Below are 24958 nucleotides of genomic sequence, written 5' to 3'. Positions count from 1 at the left end.
ATATATTTTAAATGTAAAATCCAGTTGTATGTATCCAGTTGATGGATATATCAACTGGAATTGATGATAATAATATCTTAAATGAAAACAGAGTTTCAGCAGAGTAAAATCAAAAGAGAATGGCTAGTACTATATAAGCCATTCTCTTTCAATTTTTTACTCTTACGTATATATATGGTTGTTTACTCTTACATATATATGTATAGAGAGAGAAAGAGAATTGAACAACACAATCAACCAGTAAAACCTAATTGACATACACAGAGCAATCTACCCAACAATAATAGAATACACATTTTTTTCAAGCACCCTTGGAACATTTACCAAGATAATATCCTGGGCAATAAAACAAGCTCCAATAAATTTTAAAGAATTGAAATCATACAAGGTGTATTATTTAACCATAATGGAGTCAAACAAAAACTCAATAACAGAAAAAGACAACAGGGAAACCTCAAAATACTTAGAATTTAAAACACACACTTCTAAATAACCCATGGGTTAAAAAGGAAATCTCAAAGGAAAATTTTTAAAAAACACACGGAACTGAACATATAGCATATCAAAATATATGGGGTGCATCTTAAGCCATGCTGAAAGGGTAATTTACAGCACCTAAGACATCAGAAAAGATAATAGGTCTCAAATCAATAATCTGGATTCTTAACAACAAAAAAAAATTAGAGAAATACAAACAGAAAGCAAGAAGAAAAAATAAAATATCAAAGATAAGAGCAGAAATAAATACAATTGAAAACAGGAAGGCAATAGAGGAAAATCAGTGAAACAAAAAGTTGGTTTCTTCAATAGAGTTAATAAATCTTTATCAGGACTGGCAAGGATACAAGATGAAAATACATAAATCACCAACATCAGGCATAAAACAGGGGATATTACTATAGATCCTGGAGCCATTAAAAGGATAATATGACAGTAATACAAACAATTTTGTGCTTATAAATTTGACAATATTAAAGAAATGGACCAATTCCTCAAAACACACAATCTACCATCCCTTAACCAAGATTTAATAGGTTGCTAAAGAGTCTTATAACCACTAAAATAATTTAATTTATAATTAAAACCCCCCAAAAAAGAAATCTTCAGGCCTAGATGGTTTCAGAGAAGAAATTTACCAAACATTTAAAGAAGAATTAATACCAAGTTTACAAAATCCCTTCCAGAAAACAGAAGAGAAAGGAACTCTTCCCAATGTGTTTTACTTGGTATTACCATGATAGTGAACCACAAAAAGGGCTGTACAAGAAAAGGAAAACTACATACCAATATCTCTCACAAATTTAGATGCAAAAATCTTCAATGAAATATTAGTAAATTGAATCCAGCAATGTGTAAAAAGAATTATATGTCATGACCAACTGCAATGTATTCTGGGTAGGTAAGACCTGGTTCAATATTCAAAAATCAATTAATATAATCTACTGTAGCAACAGACTAAAGAAGAAAATCATATGATCATATCAAGTGATGCAAAAAAAAGCATTTGACAAAATCCAACACTTATGATAAAAACTCTCAGCATTTAGGAATAAAGGAGAACTACCTTAATTTGATAAAGCAAATACACACAAAACCCCCACAGCTAACAATATACTTAAAGGTGAAAGACTGAACCCTTTACCACTAAAATGAGGAACAAGGCAAAGATACCAAGTCTCACCATTCTTATTCAACATGGTACTGGAAGTTCAAGCCAGCCCTTATTCAGTCTGTCTATAATAGGCCTTGTGTTGGCAATAGGACTGGGGGGCTGGTAGTTATCACAGGAAAGAAACACACATATATTTGGAAAATAACTAGTGGGTAGAACATCTGAGTTGCATGAAGCATAGAGATGTAAAGGGGTGGGAGGTTAGAACACCTTATCAGCAAACTAGAAAGACCTTCAGAATTATTTCTCCCATTAGGTAAAAAACAGGAGACATGAAGCTAGTGTTCCAGGTTACAAGTCCCCGCACCCCCACGTCCTCACCAAATTGCCCCCTGAATCACATCGGCAAAACTACATTCTGTGCCACGCAGCAGAACTGGTGGCTCTTTGCACCTAAAGAGCAATTTTAATTTTATCAGGCCAGCTGGAGCTTGTTTTTAAGTTTAAGTTTGTGGAAAGATAGGAAGCTTTCAAACAGGAAATTGGGATAGGGTTACACTGACAAAACTGTAATCGTGTTCATGACTTTAGAGCAGAGGAATGTTCTGCTGCAAAACTTCATTGCTGCAACCAAGTTTAAATTTTATATATATAATTTATGTTTAAATTATATATATAACATATGTAATTTTATTTCATATATATATGTATGCTTATATATATATATATATATATATATATATATGTTTAGGCCAATTTGGCTGCTTAGAGCTGGTTCTGATTCTAAAAGTTTGAGTGTTATCTTTGTTTTGTCCTAAGAAAAACCCCTTCTCTTATATAGTGAAGCTGTCCCTGTCTCTGGGACAGTCTTCAGGATCCCTTTTCAAGGTTTCAAGCTCATACCTCTTTTATCTGGATCCCAACACCCGTAGTTTTTCAGAAATCTCTAACCCTCCTTCCGCCTCCTCACATATTCCAGTCACCAAGTCCTGGCATTTCTGTTTCAGAAACGGTTCTTAAATGCATGATCTGTTTCCCAAGAGGACATGCACAACCCCAGTTCAGATCCTTACCACCTCTTATCTATACCAGCTTCCTGAATCATCTTTCTGACTCAGTCTCCACTTGTAAGCCTTTCTCCACCTTGCTGTTAGCGTGACCTTGTTGATCAAGGCATTTTTGGGCTTACGTCATTGCTGGTGGTTCCTCAGCCTCCACTGTACCATTGAAAACGTGATCCACTGCTGAGAGAGCAAAGCTTTGCTCCTGTCCATGATAAGGGAAGTGCAGAAACGGAAAGCAAACGTTTGGAAACTTTATAGACATTTGACATCGCCATGATATCCAAGCTTGTGATGAGTGGACACATGTCACCACACAGGGTAAATAACAGGGTTCTGTTGAACCCATAAGCTGAATCCTCTGTATCACAAACTGCATCTTCCTTTAGTTCTGTGAAAGACTAGGGACTAAAAACCAACAACTGCTTCTTTACTGTAGATAGTTTAAGAAGCCTTGTGTTACAGGATAAAGTCCAAAGACTTCACCCCAAACCCTTCATTATCTGATCTGCGTCTGTGGTTCTTCCAACATCTTCTGGACTCCTATACCTTACCTCTCTTCTGTGAGGCACAGTTCTTAACAGTTCTCCAAGTGCTATGTATGTATTAATTCTTTCTGACATGCCCTTCCCTGCATTGTCTATCTGGAAATTTTCTCTTATCTTTTACTGTTCTGCTAAAACAGTAAAAGATAAGAGAAAATGGCTTTTCTGAAGCCATTTCTGACGCCATCTTTGAATCGCCAGCATGGATATACCTTCCTTGTATCCTTCTGTATCACCCAGTACATTCATTCAAGAAGCATTTTTGCAATGCCAAATTCAGGATGAGTAGAAAAAGGCAAAATTCCTGCCATCAAATGATTCCTAGTCTCATGAAACTTCTGTGCATTGTCTCTTTGAAGACAGTGGCCATGTCTGAAACATCATTGTGTCTCCAAAGCCTCTGCTGTGAACATATCAGAGAGTGAGGTAGTGATATATTTGGAATTAAGGTTGATAATAATGGATGAAACATCTTTAGCCCTCTTGATTAACCTGTCTGGGCTCTCATTTCCCCTTTTATCACATTTAGGATTTGCACTGTAGGACACCTGCATTTCCTTTTAACCTCAAACATTCTACTCTAGAGCCAGGGAATTCGTATTACCAGAACTCACTTCCTCCAGATTCCCCTGCAAGATGGCCCTTATCCTCCCCACCTGAACCCCACACCAATTCCTCAGACTCTAAACACAAAAGTTAACAACCACAGGAATGTATGTAGCTCTATTTTCCTGAGACTTTTCATCAGGTCTTTCTTGATATTGCATCCCTTTGGTGATAGTGGCCTTTCAGCTGCTTGTACACTGCTCTTTAGCCAGGTAATTAAAACAGAAATAAAACAGGAATTTCAAACTTGGATTTTTTTCTACTGACGTCTTCTCTAGGTGTTGGGAAACTGGGGTGACAAGAAAAGGCATGTTTCAACACAAACATGGCATATACTTGTAGGCTTGGGGAAGCTCATCCGATAGTCATTCACTTATAAAACAATAGAACTGGAACATCTCAAGTTAAACAGATTGCACTGGAAATGAGCTGGCACTGTGGGTAACTCGGCCAAATATGTCCCCATTAAATCTACTGAGGTCAGTGTCCTTTCTCTTCTCTTCATTCTACAGATTTCACAGATGTATAGGTTTTTGGATCAGATCCAAGTCTCTGTACCCACAAGATTTCAATGCAACAGAAAATTCTTTCTAGACCTGATTCAACACCCAATTCTTAGTTTGGAATAAACAAGTTTTATCTGACAAAATTATTCCATTGCTCATAATTGATACTGTTAATGAATTGATTTAATTCTTCTTTTGTCACAGCAGTATCATGGGTGGTGATCATTTTCCATTGTGTTGCTTTCTGGAAAAATGGGCAACATACTTTAAAAGCATGATCCCCTTCTGAGCCCTCCTCTTGTCCAAACCACACATCCCAAACCCCTTCATGCCTGACTAGAACTGACCCGTCCTTCAAGTTTCAAACTAGATACCATTTCCCTGGGGCCTCTTTTGTGCTCCCTAAGCTGGGGCAGATGACATTCTTTCTTGCTCCCACAGTATCCTTGAAAACCAACCTTTGAAAGAAAAGGGATAGTATTGCAAATGTCAAATTATACCTAACTTGGTGGTGAGCAGAGCAACTAGAATGCACACATTTTGAGGTCGTCTCCCCAAGTTCAGTCTAACAGAAGAAAAATATTTAAATTAGCAAAGATTGAAGAGCCTGACATTTTTATTTCCTCAAACAATTCTTCTCAGAAATACTCGGTTGAGTCAGAAATATCTAATAAGATGGTCAAAGATGCTGCAAGTATAATTGCTCCTCAATGGGATAATTTATATCACTGGAAATGTCTCAGGTAAAAATCCTTAAATAATGCTGCTATAGATGTTTTCTAAGGACTCAGACATGAATTCATCCTACACATCACCTCTCTTTTATTATGCCTCACCATACCTCCTCCTCTCCCCACCGAAGAACTCTCCGTGAACTTGGCATGTGAATCTGGGGTAGCAATTCTTCAGCTCAAGACCATAAGAGAGAGTGATTCTGCTATTGGTCTCTGGGGCAGGCTTGCAGAGATTTCTGTCACCACAGAATGACACTGCATCTGCCCTCATCTTTCAGATTCCTTTCACTTTAATTGACAGGACAGCTTCCCTCCTCCCCTTTCCCTGGTGCCATACCCACCAGCCTGCTACACACATTAGTGTTTTCAAAGCAATATTCCCAGCAGGAGTTCCCAGAGTAGGCTACACACCCAGGAGGAAAGAGATAAAGGTCTGAAAACTCAGTTTTAATTGCATTTGGATTTGGGAAGCCTGTTTTGATTAACAAGTAACACTGTAACAGCATATCTCTTACAATTTAATGAAAAGGTTTTTTTCCCCTCTTTAAGAAAGTGAAGGAGGGAGTCAGATAACTCCAGGACAACCCTCACCCCCAACCCCCAAGCAATAATTTGATTCACACTGGTAATTTGAATGCCAGGACTGCGACGGATGAAAAACAACTTTCAAAGGGCTCTGGCACCCTCTGCTGGCAACTGGTACTGAGACCAGTGACGTAGAAAGGTCACTGGATGTTAGAGTTGACCTATTCCACTCCATTCATTTAAAAATGAACAAGGTGGGGATGAAGAGACTCACTCAGCAAAGTCATTTAACTTGTTAATAGGAATTGTATGTGGCCCAAGGGCACCCTACCATGTTAGGAAACCTCTTTTTTGAATTCTGTGTATTTCCTTACTAGGTATGTCCTTAGGTAAGTTATTGATCCCCTCCAAGTCTCAGCATCCCATCTCTACAACAAGACAATTATAAAGATCAAAAGTCTTTGAAGGGATTCAAAAAGTACCATTCTTTGAAATATACTATTTAGCTAGTAGTTATTTGCTTTTCCATCTTCTTCATCCAACATCAAGTTTGTTGGGATAATCAAGTAATCAGGGCTGATGGGTTCCCTTCCTTACTTACCGTTCTATGAGTTAGGCTAATGAGAGCACGTGCAGTTCTTCAGTTAAAGTTATAGAAATAACTGCTCCTGCACACATCTGATCTGTGCCCGTATTTATAGCAAATTATAATCCATATAAGTTCAGGACTAACAGAAGCGTAGATGTGGTGTCAACTACCAACCCTCCTGACCAATTTACTAGGACACCTTCTTCCTCTGGAAAAATGACTGAATGTCCTCTCTTCTCTTTCTTTTCCTTTGTGTAACCCAGCAGCAGTTCTGTCACTTCCTTATCTCAGAGCTAACATAACATGCTGATGACAGGGAGCTCTTAGGATCTCTTTGTGTAATTGTGCACTTTTGTCTGTGTATTAATTTCACAATGCAAAATCTGGATGAATTCAGAAACTTTAAAAGGCATGGAGGTCTTCTGGTGTGAACTTGATATGATAAATTCCTTCTGCCTGTGAAAGCCACTATAAAAATGTTGGTTCTGTGAAAAGCATTTTACAGACCTTCCTAGCTTAGGCAAGAAAAGTGTAATAGTTGGATTGGGTATTGGTTGAAAAACTCTTTCCCCATTGTACAGAATTCTTTTCCTCAATTTATTAAAGGTCAGATATATGTGGGCATAAAATATTGTTCTTAATACAGGATACACAGGTAGCAAGAGAGCTTGGCCGTGGCCCCACAAAGCTATTGTCCAGCAGAAAGGATGGTTGTCGGTCACATATCATTTGATTATTTCTTCCTTGTCACCATAAACCATTCTTCTGATCGCAGCAACTGTATGTAGAAGCTGCCTGTAAGCTGTTTCCCTGTGATTTTGCCATGAAATAATTTTGAATATGCACACACATATTTTTAAATGACTCTAAATACACACACAAAAACAAGTAGTAAATTAAAGATAGCTGTCCCAGATTGTAACATAATATGCCCCAGATATTATATTCATGTCCCAGATATTTTAAACTCCCAGAACCTCTCCTTTAACCACTTTGGTAAGCTTCAAGCTTTGGTATTCCAAACATTTGCCAGAGGGAAGAGTCAAAAAATGAGCATTCTTATGCCTCGGTCCCTGCATTTCTGATTCTCTAATAAAGTCCAGTATTCTGGCGTGTGTGGCCCACAGACAAAACTCAGAGAAATACTGCGCCGCAGCATGCAGATTTCTTTTCTAGCTATTCAGTAGTACTTTTTAAACTACTATTTTGGGAGCTGCACGTTTATTGGATATCTTCTGTATGCCAGGAACCCTGTGTGGCACTTCCCCAGGGTGGTTCAGAATAGCGGTTAAGAACAAAGAAGGCAGACCCTCTGGGTTCAAATCCCAGCTCACTTAACCACTCTGTAGCCACTGTCTCATCCGTAAAAGGAAGATAATAATCGTGCTTTCATCATACAGTAACTGTGATGATAAGAAGGGCAGAGAGCAAGAAGCCCTATGTAGGTTTAGAAGAAAAACCTTCATATGGACCCTGAAGAATTTGTCCACTGCCTGGTAACTGGACAGATGTCTGGTTGTAGATCAGCTGGGAATCCAAATTTCCAGCAAAGGGGAAGTTGTAGCTTCTAATAAGCTCGAGAACATATCGATGTCTGGACCTTCCCAGTTTTATGTCTGAGAAGTGGAGCAAGTCCATCTGTAATGTGTTCTCACCCTGAATGCAATCAACCTTATCTGGTCCAAAAGTTCTTCTCTAGAAGTAAAAGGAAAATTCCCCTTGTGGCACACTAAAATCATTTCATCCCCTCTATCATCGCTGGAAATGAAACTCTCAAATAAATCACATTACTGGTTAAAGAATATGCATGCATTTCTTAGCAGGGGTCAAGAAAACAAAACTTGATATAGCCATTCAATCAAGTGAGTAATAAAACCCAGAGTAACTGCTTTTATTTTTTAACCTTCTCTGTGCTCTGTCTTTTGACAAGTGCTGAACTGGACACATAATGGTTTGGATGTAGTAACATTTTCTTATATTTCTGTATCACTGTACACACACACACATACAAATAACGCTTCTTGTATTAATGGTCTTTTATTTAAAAAATAAACCTGTAATTCTGATATTCCAAAGTTGGGACATTGAGCTCATAAGACTTGGCTTTCAAATCTGGTTGACGATGGCAAGTTAAAGATTCTTTCTACATTTGAATATTTGAACTTGTTCTTTCAAACAATAAAGTTCTACAGAAGAGTAGATGTAGTCTCCCAACAACAGTTTCTAAAGGAATGTGCAAATATGCATTGTCTCTTTCCATTCATATCCAAACTAATTATCATTCCCTCTAAAACATTCTACTGCTTTCTTGTCTGCTAGCTCTTTTCTAGATTACTTATTTCTCTTTCCTCTCCCACAACCTTTATAGTTTCCAGATGCCACAATCATGATTTTGTTTAACGGTTAGCAATTATAATGACTATGACTAAATTTAACCAGTAATTGTGCAAAAGTTTGATATCCTTGTGTAATCCAAAAGTTATCTAGCTTTACAGACAAAAATGCAAGAAATAGGATGCCTTGAACAGCAAACATGAGGAAACAAAGGACTTTCTTTGGATTTTTTTTTTAAATAAGGTGATAGGGGATTTCAGCTAAATGAGGGAGGAAGACAAGAAAGGGGGTCATACCCCAAAGGAATTCCCTAAGATTTAGCTGACAGGAATGGAATGTGCTATATGGGCAATATGATACACAGAAGGAATTTCTGAAAACAGAAAAAATTTCTTAGTTTTGCCCTCTAAATTAAATTTCAATACACTACCATGCAGCTAAGGACAGAGCTTAAGAACAGAGAGATTGGTGCTTACATGCTTAGATTTGAGAGATGGTATATGGGGGGGGGTGTGTATGTACTTATAGTATATTTGTGTACTTGTATACATATATGTGTGTATATACACACACATACAATACACACTATCTACAATAATTATGTAGATATAAGACTACATAATTAAATGAGACAATAGAGCTTCTAATAGCTACATGTTCTGATAACATAGATACAGTACAACTACCAGAAAATGAGAGGAAATGGGGGAGTGTATGGAATGTAGATTAAGCTAACTGATGGTCTTCTACATTATTTGGGGTAAAAGAATATTACTTCAATACAGATGCTGAGGAAAATAAGAGGGCACCAGCTAATTAAATAGTGTCATAGGACAAAAATCAATAAATAATAGCTGAGAAAAAGAAGACACTAATGGCATTATACAAATATATAAGTACAAAAGTATCATTATCACAAATAAATATATCTTCCTAAATAACAAAAGCCTTATCGAAAGAGAAAGCCAGGCACTTCCCTGATGGCGCAGTGGCTAAGAATCTGCCTGCTAATGCAGGGGTCATGGGTTCAATCCCTGGTCAGGGAAGATCCTACATGCTGCAGAGCAACTAAGTGCGTGCGCCACAACTACGGAGCCTGCACTCTAGAGCCCACGAGCCACAACTACTGAAACCTGTGTGCCTGGAGCCCGTGTTCTGCAACAAGAGAAGCCACCACAATGAGAAGCCTGCACACTGCAGCGAAGAGTAGCCCCCACTCGCTGCAACTAGAGAAAGTCCCATGTGCAGCAATGAAGACATAATGCAGCCAAATACATAAATAAGTAAATAGATAAATATTTTAAAAAATGGTTAAGAAGGTAAATTTTAAAAGAGAGCAAATTAAACATAAAATATTGGATCTTTTCTATTTAATTATACATAATTACATATCCTACATATTCAAATAACTAAAATATGTACTTTATAATAAATATATTTTATATGTAACATATACAAATATATAACATGGAATATATTATATATATGTCAGAACTGAGACCAACCATTTCATCTTATCATTGTGTCAATAAATATATATAGACTTAGGTCACCTATAAAAAGGAAAAGATTTTCAGAATGGTTAAGAAAGCAAAACACACTATTACGCTGTGTATAAGAGGCATATTTTTATACAAAGAGATTCAGAAAGATTAAAAATTAAAAAACAGTACATCCATACAATGGAATATTACTCAGTGCCAAAAGGGAATGAACCACCAGCCATGAAAATACATGGAGGAAACTTAAATACATATTATTAAGTGGGGAAAAAAAGCCAATCTGAAAAGGCTGCATGCTATATGATTCCAATTACATGATATTCTAGTAAAAGCAAAACCATGGAGACAATGAAGTGATCTGTGGTTGCCAGGGGTTGGGAAGAGATGAAATGAATCAGAAAGCATAGAGGATTTTTAGGGCAGTGAAACTATTCTCTACAGCAGAGTAACGATGGATACGGGTCATTATAAATTTGTCTAGATCCATAGAATGCATAACACCCAGAGTAAACCCCAATGTAAACGAAGGGTGTTGGATGATTATGATGTTAGTGTAGGCGCACTGATGATGACAAATGCACCCCTGTGGTGCAGAATGTTGCTAATAGGGGAGGCTGCGGGAGTGTGGGGGCAGGGCTATACGGGAAACCTCTGGATTCTCCACTCTATTTTGCTGTGGACCTAAAACTGCTCTAAAAAAATAGCCCATTAAAAATATAAATAAATAAACAAAGGGGTAGGTAAAGATAACAGAAAGCAATTTTTTAAAAGAAAGAAAGAAAGCAAAGCTCACAACCTTTATGATTAACAATATTGATTCAGATCCCAAAGTATTAAAAGTCACTTTGTAAGGCTAAAGGCAACAACTTACAACAAAGCAATTACAGGTATTATTTGTTCATCTAATAACATAGCAATGCTTTTCATAAATCATTGTTTAAATGAGACAAAAGATAAAATACATAGACAGACTAATAACGGGAGACTAGCACGCATCTCAGTTCAAGAGAAATAAAGCCAACAAAAACTAGTATGTTTAAGACATATAAGCAACTGCACCCGATGTTGCCAGGGTCCCAGTGCAAAGCTCGGATTTCTTCTACCTGGCAGGCAGTTTCAGGTGGGGTCTGACTCACTTCCTGCTGTTAGGGCCTTGCTTCAGGTTCTTATCTCCACCCATCTTTCACTTTCTGCTGCAGAAATTCTACATCTAGACACTGGCAAGAGCCCACTTGTCAAGCACATATGTGCAGCCCCAAGGCACAGGGAAACAAAAGCCTCTAAGGATAACCCTCAACATTTGAGATAACTGCTTCATCACTCAGCCCAAAACACACAAGGGTGAGAGGCATCACAGATGCTCAGAGAGGCTGGGTAAGCATCAGGTCCCAGTTTCACCAAGTGATACCCTCAATAACACATATACATATAATAGATAGAATACATGTATATATATATATATTCTAAAGTACACTATATATATATATATAGTATGAGAAACTATGAGAAAATAAGTACTGTTTTAAGTCACTAAGTTTGTTGTAATTTTTACACAATAGATAACTAATGCAAATGTACAGTAACCTCTGAACAAAGTAAGTAAGCATTATAAGTATTGGGTAGGTTAGCCCATTGGGTATTTAAACATAATAGTGCTCCATAATTAAAGTCTGTTCAGACACCAGAACAGACAAGCATATACATGAAGCAGAATAGGAAATCCAGAAATAGATCCAATTACATGTGACTTTTGATATAATAAAAGGGAACATCTCAAACTAGTAGTATGGTGATAACTGGACACCTACACAGGCAGACCTCAGAGATATTGCAGGCTCAGTTCCAGACCACAGCAATAAAGTGAATATCACAATAAAAGGAGTTGTGAGAATTTTTTGGTTTCCCAGTGCACATAAAAGTTATGTTTATACCATACTGTAGTCTATTGAGTGTGAAATAGCATTATATCTTTTTAAAAATGTATGTACCTTAATTTAAAAATACTTTATTTGTTAAAAATGCTATCCATCCCCTGAGCCTTCAGTTGAGTCATAATCGTTGCTGATAGAGGGTCTTGCTTTGATGTTGGTGGTTGCTGACTGATCGGGTGTGGTTCCTGAAGATTGGGGTGGCTGTGACCATTTCTTAAAATAAGAAAAAATGAAGTTTGCTGCATCAATTGACTTTTCCTTTCACAAATGATTTCTCTGTGGAATGCAATGCTGTTTGATGGCTTTTTACCCACAGCAGAATTTCCTTCAAACTTGGAGTCAGTCCTCTCAAACTTTGTCACTGCTTTATCAACTAAGTTTATGTAATATTCTAGATTCCTTCTGTCATTCTAACAATCTTCATAGCCTCTTCACTAGGAGTAGATTCCACCTCAGGACACCACTTCTTTTGGCTCATCCATAACAGGCAATGCCTCATCTGTGCAAGTTTTATCATGAGATCACAGGAATTCAGCTACATCTTCAGGCTCCACTTCTAACTCCAGTTCTCTTGCTGTTTCTACCACCGCCACAGTTACCTCCTCCACTCAAGTCTCAAGCCCCTCGAAGTCATCTATGAGGGTTGAAATCAACTTTTTCCAAACTCTTGTGTGTGTTGATATTTTGACCTCTTCCCATGAATCATGAATGTTTTTAATAGACCTAGACTGATGAATCCTTTCTAGGTTTTCAATTTACTTTGCCCAGATCCATCAGAGAATCACTGTCTACAGCAGCTATGGTCTTATGAAGTGTATTCCTTCAGTAAGAAGACTTGAAAGTCAGAAATACTACTGGATCCATGGGCTGCAGAATGGATGTTGTGTTAGCAGGCATGAAAACAACATGAATCTCATTATATCTCCATCACAGTTTTTGGGTGACTAGTCACATTATTAATGAGCAGTAATATTCTCAAAGGAATCTTTTTTTTTTCCTGAGCAGTCTCAACAGTGAGCTTAAAATATTCAGTAAACTGTGTTTTAAAGGGATGTGCTACCATTCAGGCTTCGTTGTTCTATTTACATATAAAATACAGGCAGAGTAGATTTAGCATAATTCTAAATTCTAAGGGCTCTAGGATTTTGGGAATAGTAAATGAGCATTGGCTTTAACATAAATCACCAGCTGTGTTAGCCCCTAACAAGAGAGCCAGCCTGTCCTTTGAAGGTTTGTAGTCAAGCATTGACTTCTCCTCTCTAACTATGAAAGTCCTAGATTGCATGTTTTTCCATCATAAGGCTGTTTCATCTTCACAGAATTTTTTTTTTTTTTTAGTGTAGCCACCTTCATTCATTATCTTAGATCTTCTCGGTAACTTGCTGCAGCTTCTATATCAGCACTTGCTGTTCCACCTAACACTTTTATGTTATGAAGATGGCTTCTTTCTTAAAATTCATGAACCAATGTCTGCTGGCTTCAAACTTTTCTTCTGCAGCTTCCTCACCTCTCTCAGCCTTCATAGAATTGAAGAGAGTTAGAGCCTTGCTCTGGATAAAGCTTTGGCTTAAGGGAATGTTGTGGCTGGTTTGGTCTTCTATCCAGATCACTAAAACCTTTGCCATATCAGCAATAAGGCTGCTTTGCTTTCTTATCATCTGTGTGTTCACTGGAGTAGCACTTTTAATTTCTTTCAAGAACTTTTCCTTTGCATTCACAACTTGGCTGACTGGCTCAAGAGGCCTTGCTTTCAAGCTGTGTCAGCTTTCGAATGCCTTCCTCACTATACTTAATCACTCCTAGTTTTTGATTTACAGTCAAAAGTGTGTGACTCTCCCTTTCACTTAACACTCAGAGGCCTAATAATTGACCTAGTATCAAAACAGAGAAGCCCAAGGAGAGGAAGAGAGACAGGGGAACAGGCTGTCAGTGGAGCAGACCAAACACACATACATTAAGTTTGTCATCTTCTATGGGCACAGTTTGTGGCGTCCCCAAAAATTACGACAGTAACATCAAATATCACTGGTCACAGATCACCATAACAAATATAATAATGCTGGAAAAGTTTGAAATATTGTGAGAATTAGCAAACTGACACAGAGACAGGAAGTGAGAACATGCTTTTGAAAAAATGGCACTGACAGACTTGCTTGACACAGGGCTGCTGCAAGTCTTTAATTTGTAAAAACCATAATATTTATACAATTAAATGAGGTATGTCTGCATAAAAAAGTTAAAATTAGCTTCACTGCTTGCAACAGGATACATTATAAATGTATAAAAGCTTTAAGTATGGAAAAAATATATATATAAGTTCAAGAAGAAAACATGAGTAGACTTTTTCACACATGGGGGATAATTTCCTAACTGTGCCTCCAAATCCAGAAGCAAAATGGAAAATGGTTGGTAAATTTGATTAAATAAAAATTTAAAACACTTGTATGCCAACATACAGTAAGCCAAGTTAAAAACTAGGAAAAAATATTTACAAACTTGTAATTTCCCTGTTGTATAAACAACTTCTAAAGACAGAGAAATAAAAGACCAAAACCTTACCAAAAGGAGGGGTGGGGGTGGGCCGGGATCTTGTTGGTTCATAAACCTGGCAGCTTCCTGGGTAAAATCTGAAACTTAACCCCATACAGGGTAAGGAGAGCCTGAAGAAACAAAGACAGAGGCAGGCGCTCCAGATTGGTAGGCAGCAGGCTTAGTAAGCCAGAGAACTTACACACCAGACTTGTTTTGGGCAGACGCAAGTTGATCCTGTCATTCGCCCACCAGAACCTTAAAAGTTTATACAGAGGCCTTTCAGTCACAGACACTTTTCAGAGGGTCTCCACAACACCCCACTCTCCCAAGGCTACATCCTTGAAAACAGCTCTCACTGTGGGAACAGTGGGCAGAAAGTACATTCCAAGTACAGGGGAGGGCAAGGCACCTCCAATTGCCTGGTCCAGCGCTCAGGTCAATTGGCAGTGATGTCCTCTTAATTACCTCCTCTAACAGATACAAAGTGCTCACCGAAGAAAAAGACATGCACATGGCTTTTAAATTCATTAAAAGATCAACTTGCTTATAGTAAGAGAAATAAAAGGTAAAACTATACTGACTGACAAAACAGACTGTGGGAAAACAATACCACACATCGATTGTAGAATTTTTTTTAATGTTTAAACTACTATGAAGGAGAATTTGGTGATATTTAGAAAAACTGCATGTGTACTTAATGTGTCCCAGCTACCCCACCTCTAGGAATGTATTTCAAAGACACATTGACCAAATTTTACACAAGGCTGCGGTAGATTGTATATTTCTCTCCAACTCTTCGGCCTTCCTTGCACCCACAATTCTGTCATGGCCTCACCCTGAGTGAAGCAATTCTCCACCTTTGATGTTGGGCTGGACCAGGAGGCTTGCTTTGAATAGTGGCATGTGAATGGAAGTGACAGTGTGCCAGACCCAGAGCTGGGCTTTAAGAGATGTAAACAGGAAATGATTATCTTTATATTCAGCTAAGTCTTGGTGGTTGTTTACTACATGGCATTTTATAGCAAAAGCTGATACAAAGGAAGCATTATTTGTAATAAATAGCAAGTAGCTGGAAACAACCCAAATGTCCATCAATAGGGGCCTGATTGAATAAACCACAGACAAGCTACACAAAGGATAATTATGCTTTATTCTTAGATATTTTAACAGCAAGAGCAACTGCAATTTACCTAGATCAATTTAAGATATTCATAAGAAATTATTTCTCTGATAATCTTCAAATATTTAAGTATACAGAGCATTTAATTTTTCACAATAGCACTGGTGTTAATCAAGGGACAATCCTCAAAGCAATGCTTGGACTGGATCATTGCTTTCAACCTCAGTAAATTAGGACGTGTAAGTGTCAAATGTGGGTTGCTCTTCAGAGGAAAATCATGAGTTACTGTGAGCCAGGAGTCTCAGACTTCTTTCTCACGAAAAGCGATCTCATGTTCCTAATGGCCACCACGCATGAATGAATAGGTTAGGACTGTCGGGGGTGTAAGTTGCTGACTGTGCATGGCTGCTGACTTCAGCTTTTTCCTTGCTTGCTGTGGGGAGCTGTATATCATGACACATAAGATGACAGGTTTGAGGTCAAACACACCTGAGCTCTAATCCCTGACATTTTGAAGTATGACCAACTTAATTATTGTAAAACTCCAATTCCTTGTCCATCATTCAGGGTTACTAATACCTACCACTGAGAGTTTCGATGAGGAAAAGAGGGAGCAAATATACAGACTGTACACAGTGCTCGCGAGATCACAGACACCCAAATATATTTGTATGTTTGTTTGTTTCCTGCCTCCATCCTTTCTCATCAAAACTGTGGAAACATGAACGTAAATATGGGCTCTGAAATCTCCTACTAATAGTTACATCCAAGATTTTCCTTAATATTTTCAAATAAGCTTATATAAATAATTATAATACTAGAATATATATATTATACATATATATTATATATATATGAAAACAAAAAAATCTTGAGAACTTATTAGTAATATGAGAAATTCTGCATTCACATAAATAGGCTCAGAGTTAGTATTGCATTAAAAGAATCTTTGTCTTATTTAGTCTACGTGCGTATGTTGGATTTGATTTACAAACATGCACTCTTTCCTCCAAAAAAAGATCCGGTCTGTTGACATGCAGTGACATGACAACAAGTGTTTCCCTGTTGGGAACTTATAACCCCATCCCACTGTCAAATATGGCCACGTGATTTGCTCTGATTAAGGGCAGGCCAGTAGATGTGACATATAACACATCCAAGCAGAATTTCTCACCAAGAACCAGAGTGGAAAATCTTGTAACAGATAAGGCATCAATTATTGATAGAATACTAAGGAGGGTCTTCCCTCAGTCCTGGGAAAAATTAACCCTAGCAAACTTGTATAAAGAGGTTGGAACTTCCTAGGTGGTGCTGTGGGTAAGAATCCGCCTACGAATGCAGGGGACACAGGTTCGATCCCTCCCCCAAGAAGATACCACAGGCTGCGGAGCAACTAAGCCCGTGCATCACAACTATTGAGCCTGCGCTCTAGAGCCCATGAGCCACAACTATTGAGCCCATGTGCCACAACTACTGAACCCATGTGCCTGGAGTCCATGCTCTGCAACAAGAGAGGCCACAGCAATGAGAAGCCCGTGCACCACAAGGAAGAGTAGCCCTCGCTCGCCGCAACTAGAGAAAGCCCGTGTGCAGCAACGAAGACCCAACACAGCCAATAAAATAAATAAATAAATTTATTTTAAAAAATTAAAAAAAATAAATAACAGTATAAAGAGGTTGGTAGGCAATATTTTAGGTTTTGCAGACCACATTCAGTCTCTGTTGCCTACAAGACAAAATTCACAGTGTTTGACATTCAATAAAAAATGACCATGCATGCAAAAGCAGCATAATAACTACCATGAGAACAGAAATCAATAAATCAAAACTGATCCAGAAATGACAGATGATGGAATTTGTTCCCATAACCTGAGAGACTCTGACTTGAGCTGAGGCTCACAACTTCAGCTTTAAGATATCTTTGCTTCTAACACTTGGAAATTTTCTCTCTCTTGAATTCAAGACCAATAACATTCCCAATATTTTTTTCTTGCTAAATCTATCTAAGATTTTCCATGTGTTTGAAGCAGTAAAACAGATCTTTCAAGGCATCTCCATCCACAATAATGCCTGAAAATCTTGATTCATTTCTCTATTTTATCAACAGATTTAAGTCCTTGAGAATCTTGAAGAACAAAGTGTATCCTAAATCTTCAGCAAATTAGTCTCCATTGTATCAGGTAATATTAGTGACAACCAGACAAGAAAACAGATCCACATAGATGTGCATTCAATACAACCACTAGATGGCACAGTCTCTTCACATTTCATTAACACTAAAGCCCAGAAGGGAATTCAGTCCTTTACAAGGGACACTTACCAGATAGCTGTCCTAATTTGTCATTCCAGCTGCCTGCCTTACTTGCTGATGATCTTATGAGAAGGAACTAAGTCTAATACAACTTTGCTTTCCTTTAACTTGAAAAGGAGCTTTCTAATTTTTTTTTTATGTTGATTGTGTGGTGAGAGTTTGAATATTTTCAAATGCAAACCATGAGATGAATTCTGATTCACCCATTCCCCACCTCTGACACAGGCTGCCTGCCTTACTCATCAACCTTGCCCCAGATTCCAGCATTTTTCAAGGCCTAGGGTTGCCTCCTCTCCTGTAACAAGCCAACACTGATCTTTCCAGTCTACGAGTATCTCTTTTTCCTATATTCTTATAACACTTTTATTTGTTCCTTATTAGACAGGACAGTGTAACACTAGGGAAGTTACTCTACCTATTTGAGTCTCAGTTTGCGCCTCTATATAATGGAACCCACTATAGTACATCACTTATGTCTAATATAAAATAAATTCTCATTGATATATTCATTTTTGAGTCTTTGGTATAATATTAGGTATGATTTCCCACTGTCCTCTGCTTTAATTATATGGTCAATAATTATTTCTTGAACATGGACAATTTTCCAACCATCTACTTGCTGCTATAGATATAGTAGTGAATAAAATATATACAAGCCATGCCCATACAAGCCTTACAGTAGAGGAAGGAAGAGGGAGATAAATCATTCCAGTAAGATCTACAATATAGGAAGTATAGTGGACTACAGGAACATGCAGCAAAAGTAATTTCTCTTGTCAGAGAGAATTAGGAAAGTCCCCCTAAAGGGAGTATTATCTAAACTTAAGCTGATAAAAATAGTAGTGATTAGCAAAGTAAAGGGGAAAAGCGGGTTGGATTTTAATCCAGCCTGTAAAGGTCCAAAGGTATCAAGATAAAGGCTTGGCAAAGTCACAGCTTTCAAATGTTTTTGACCACAACTTACAACAAGAAATACATTTTATATCACAACATATACACAGACTCAGACACACGTGAAACAAGACTTACCAAAATATTCTTAACCTTATTGCAAAAATGCATTCTAATATTTTCTATTCTATTCTCTTTTATTTAAAAATCATTGATCTCACCTCACAACAAAGTACCAAAATACCTGAAGCAAAACAGGCCAAAATGAAGGGAGAAATTAAAAAATACAAATAATAAGAGTTGGAGACTTCTATACTCCACTTTCAATATTGTATACAGCAACTAGGCAAAACACCAGTAAGGAAATAGAAGACAGCACAACACAATATACCCACTAGCCCTAAAAGACATCTGTAGGACATATCACTCAACAACATCAGAATATGCATCCTCCTCAAGTACACATGAAACCTTCTCCAGGAAAGACCATATCCTAGGCCAAAAAAGAGATCTCAACAAATGCAAAAGGAATTAAATATAAACTTCATTCTGAGAACAATGGAATGAAATTAGAAATCAGTAACATAAAGAAATATGGGAAACTGACAAATATGTGGCAATTAAACAACACACTCCTCTTAACCAATTAATCAAAGTAGAAATCACAAGGAAAACTATAAAATACTTTGAAATGAATGAAAATTAAGACATACTATACCAAAACATATGGAATGCAACTAAAGCAGTTCGTAGAAGGCAATTTAGAGCTATAAATACCTACATTAAAAAGAAAAAGAAGAAGAAGGAGGAGGAGGAGGAGGAGGAAGGCAAATATCTCAAGTCAATAACCTAACTTTTCACTTTAAGACACTAAAAGAATAAGAGCAAACTAAATCTAAGGCAAGAACAAGGAAGGAAATCATAACTATTCGAGCAGAAATTAATGAAATAAAGAACATAAAAATGATAGAAAAAATCAACAAAACCAAGTGGCCCTTTGGAAAGATAAGCAAAATTGACAAACCTTTAGCAGGATTGACCAAGGAAGAAAGAGAGAAGACTCAAATTACTAAAATCAGAAATGAAAGAGGAGCCATTATTACCAAACTTACAGGAATAAAACACTTTACAATACTACAAAAAATATGAATTATATACTAACAAGTTAAATAAGTTAGATGAAATGGAAAAATTCCTAAATCTGACTCAAGATGAAATAGACAATCTGAATGTACCTATAACAAGTAAAGAGATTGAATTAGTAAAAACAACAACTACTACAACACCAGACATCTACCCACAAAGAAAAGTTCAGGCCCAGATGACTTCATTGGTGAATTTCACCAAATATGTATTTAAAAAAAAAAATAACGCCAATACTTTATAAACTCTTTCAAAAAATAGAACAGGAAAAAACACTTCCCAACTCGTCCTAGCATTACTCTAATATCAGCATGACTCTAATATCAAAACCAAACAAAAACATTACAAGAAAACTCCAGACCAATGTATCTTAAGAATATATATGCAAAAATTCTCAACAAAATACCAGCAAACAAAATCCAGCATTTAAATAGATAGATAGATAGATAGATAGATAGATAGATAGATAGATAGACAGACAGAAAGAAGTAATGACCAAGCAGAATTTGTACCAGGAAAGCAAGGTTTGCTTAACATCTCAAAATCAATTAATATATACCATATTAACTGAATTAAAAAAAAAAACTACAAAACAAGGACACCTGCACTCATCACTTCTATTCAGCATTGTACTGGATGGAGATTCTAGTCAGGACAATTAGGAGAGAAAGTGAAACAAAAGTCATATATTTTGGAAAGCAAGAAGTAAAGCTATCACCCTTTACAGATGACATTATCTTACATATAAAAATCTTGAGGAATCCACAAAACATCTATCAGAACTAACAAGCAAGATCAGAAAAGGTGCAAGAGAGAAGATCAAAACACAAAAAGCAATTTATTTCTATACACTTGCAATAAAAAAAATCCGAAAATGAAACTAAGGAAATAATCTTCTTACTACAGAATCAAAAATAATAAAATTCATAGCAATATGTTTAACAAAGTGCAAATAATGCTCTGAAAAACTACAAAATATTGTTAAATAAATTAAAGAATAAATTAAAGAGATTCTAAATAAATGGAAAAACATCTCATGTCTATGAATTGGAAGATTTAATATTGTTAAAATGACAACACTCCCTGATCCACAGACCCAGCATACTCTCTGTCAGAATTCTAGTTGGCTTCTTTGTAGAAATTAACAAACTGATCCTAAAATTAATATGGAAACTCAGGAGACACAAAATAGCTCAATCTTGAAAAGGAAGAATACAGTTGAAACTCACACTTTCTGATTTCAAAACTTATTACAAAGCAACAAAGTAACAGTAGACATTGTGGTGCTGGCATAAGATAGGCATACAGATAAATAGGATGGAATTGAGAGTCAATTTACTTTAATTATGTTTTATACACATATAATATGTATAGCATATATTTTTTTCAATTGATGTTTGACAGGGGCATCAAAATCATTGATTAGGAAAAGATTATTCTTTTCAATAAATGATCCTGGGACAACTGAATATCCACATGGAAAAGAATGAAGTTGGACTCCTATCTTACACAAAATTTTAACTCAAAATGGATCAGAGACATAAATCTAAGAGCTAAAACTACAAAACTCTAGAAGAAAATGTACAATTAGATCCTTATGATCTTGGATTAGGCAATGACTTGTTATTTATAACACCAAAGCACACCAAAAGAAAAAGTAGATTAATATGACCTTGTCAAAATTAAAACTTTTGTGCTTCAAAGGGAACTACCAAAGATATGAAAGGACAAATCACAAAATAGGAGAAAATATTTATAAATCATATACCTGGTAAGGGAATTGAATCTAAAATATATAAAGAATTCTTACAATTCAACAATAAGAAGACAATCCAGTTATGATATATGCACAGAAACTAAATAAATATTTTTCCAAAACAAATATGAAAATGGCCTATAAATATTTGAAAGATTCTCAAAATCATTGGTCATCAGGGGAATGCAAATTGAACTACAACGGACTATCCCTTCACACATACTATAAAAGCTATAATCAAAAAGACAGCAACAAGTATTGGCAAGAATATGGAGAAATCAAAACCCTCACACAACCAGTAGAAAATATAAAACAATTCAGCTACTTTGGAAAATAGTCTGGCAATCCCTCAAAGAGTTAAACCCAGAGTTACCATTTCACCCAGTATTCCACTCCTAGCTATATACCCAAGAAAAATTAAAACATACATCCACACAAAACTTGCACGTACGTGTTCGTAGTAGTATTACCATAACAACCAAAAAGTGGAAACAACCCAAAGGTCCAACAACTGACAAATGGATAAACAAAATGTGGTACATCCATACAGTGGGATATCATTTGACCAAAAAAAAAAGTGCTACAACATGAATGAACCTTGAAAACATTATGCTAAGTGAAAGAAGCCAGTCACAAAAAGCCCCACCTTATATGCTAGCATTTATATGAAATGTCCAGAATAGTCAAATTCATAGAAACAGGAAGTAGCTTAATGATTGTCTGTGGTTGGGAAGGTGAGGGGGGAGTGGGGCAGTGAAAGCTAAAAGGTACAGCGTTTCTTTTGCAGGTAATAAAATGTTCTAAATTATATGGTGGTGATGGTTGCACGGCTCTATAAACATCCCAAAAGTCACTGACTTTTACACTTTAAATAGGTGAATTATGTGCATCTGAATTATGTCTTAATAAACCTATTAAAAATTATTAGTCATGACCAACTAATGGGCCATGACCTGGTACTCTGCAAAACACTTTGTTAAGAACTAAAAGAATTCCAGTTTGGCTAAAGCACAGAGAACCAATAGGCTACTGATAAGCAGTAGTGTTCAGTGATTTTAAAGGCCACACAGCTAGGGAAAATGGAGTTTGGAAACTAGATCTATCTGCTTCTCACGAGTGTGTATGTTTAAATATCATGATACATAATTTTAGTTTGCAAATAAAATCTCAGGTGCAAGTCAGGCTCACCAACTTGCTAGGAATGTGAGTCTCAGGTAAGAATCTTAGGTTGTTTCTTGGTTAGAAAATGGAGAAAATGATACTCACTTCCTGTGCTCTTTGTGTGGAATAAATGATAACATACAAAATACCTAGTAATCTAGCAGACAAAATAGAGAACAGCCAATATGGTTGCTGTGAAAATTTGTTTGACTGTAATGCAATTGGTGGCATTTTACTCTTTGAAACATTAATTCAGATTTTGACAGGAGGAGATGGCTGTGGTGGATGGAGGTGTTCAAAGCAGGGGAAACATGATAAGCAAAGGTGGAATCAGAAAAATGTTAAGGCTCAGAAAGCACTGAGTGCATCTTGGCTGAGTACAGTGTGAGTCAAGAACACAGGATTAGGGCCTTGAATGACAAGCTACAAGTGAATCTTTAATTAAGCAACAAAGTGGAACCATTGAAGCTTTCAGACTGAACGAAAATATGTTCAGATTTGTGTCTTAGGAAAATTCATCCATCAGTATCTGGCACAGAGCAGATACTCAACAAATGTTCTCTGGATGAATGGCAGCAAAGTCAAATATGCTGTGAAAAAATAGAAGCAATGAGTAGAGAATCCAATTAGAGGCTGTAACACACTGTCGGTACACACTCAAACCCCATTTCCCCACCCCATTTCTTTCAAACAAAATTCCATCTTGGCTTTCTCCTTCCTCCATGAAGGAATGTACTTCAGAGAAGATTGGTCCCAGCAGCAGGGAATAGGTTCTGCTTAGCCAGAATAATTCTGGAGGTCCTTCCAGGGGTTGGTTTCAGCATGGGCCTGTGTTGGAATGCCTGCCTATAGAGATATATGGGAGTCCTGTTAGAGGAACACAAGGAAGAGAGAAGTATCCCTTTTCATGCCTCTGGATGTTTTTGCGTCTGTGTATAATGTATAGAATGGCTATCGCCATTGTGCAATCAGTCTGCAGGCATGGCTGACCAATAAGGTATACAGAACCAAGAGAATGCAGTGAAGCAGCCCTATGTATACTGTCTTGGATCCCCTTTAGACTCCTTATTACAGACAAAATATATTTACTTATCATTTAAGCCAGTGGGGTCAAAGTTATATAATTCTTAAAGCCAAAAACTTGCTGATGGATAAGAGACCATTACAGCTCTCCAGGCAAAGGGTAATTAAGGCCTGAGTTAAGACAATGTCCTCGGGGACAGAATGACTTGTTCAAATTTGAAAGGCAATTTAGACAAAGAGTAGGATTCTTAGATTTAACAAATAAAACCAAAGATGCACAGTTAAACTTGAATTCCAGAAAAACAATGAATACTTTAGCATAAGTATGTGTTGTGCAACATTCAAGACATACTTATGCAAACATACTATTTGCTGCTTCTCTGGAATTCAGATTAAACTGGGTGTCCTGTATTTTGTCTGGCAACCAGAGCATAGAACCTTCAAGACTTAACCATGGATTCGATGTGAGGAAGATATCAGCAAAAAGAAGTTACAAATGCTTCTGAGGTTGCTAGCATGAGTTGCTGGGAGTCTTGGGATACTACTATATAAGAAGAAGAAGTAAAGGCATTTTGTGGGGATAAAAGTTTAATTGGGAATTTTGGTGGGGAGATAGTCATTGCATTATCTTAGAATAGTAATTATCTACCAGAAGTGATTTTGTTCCCTAGGGATATTTGGCAATATCTAGAGACACTTTTGATTGTCTCAACTTAGGTGAGGGGAAGGCAGATGTTATTGGCATCTAGTGGGTAGACACCCAGGATGCTGTTAAACATCCTACAATGCACAACAAAGAATTATCCCACCCAGAATGTCAATAGTGGTGAAGTTGAGAGACCCTATGTTAGAGGATGGGGTAAAAAAAGGTGTTTTTAGGATTTACATAGTAAGGCTGCATTAGATTTTAATAATCTGACTTCATTCTCTGTTCAGTAAGCATTTACTGAGCATCTAACATGTAGTAGACTAGTTGCCAGAGACATGAGGAGGAACAGGGTAACAGTATGGGATTTCTAGAAGCTCAGCCTATTAGGGGAAATTGATGTATAAAAGTGTCTGGATAAAAGCTTCCA

The sequence above is a fragment of the Hippopotamus amphibius genome, chromosome 5 (genome assembly GCF_030028045.1).
Source record: "Hippopotamus amphibius kiboko isolate mHipAmp2 chromosome 5, mHipAmp2.hap2, whole genome shotgun sequence".
Taxonomy (NCBI): domain Eukaryota; kingdom Metazoa; phylum Chordata; class Mammalia; order Artiodactyla; family Hippopotamidae; genus Hippopotamus; species Hippopotamus amphibius.
This window is presented reverse-complemented; position numbering follows the sequence as displayed.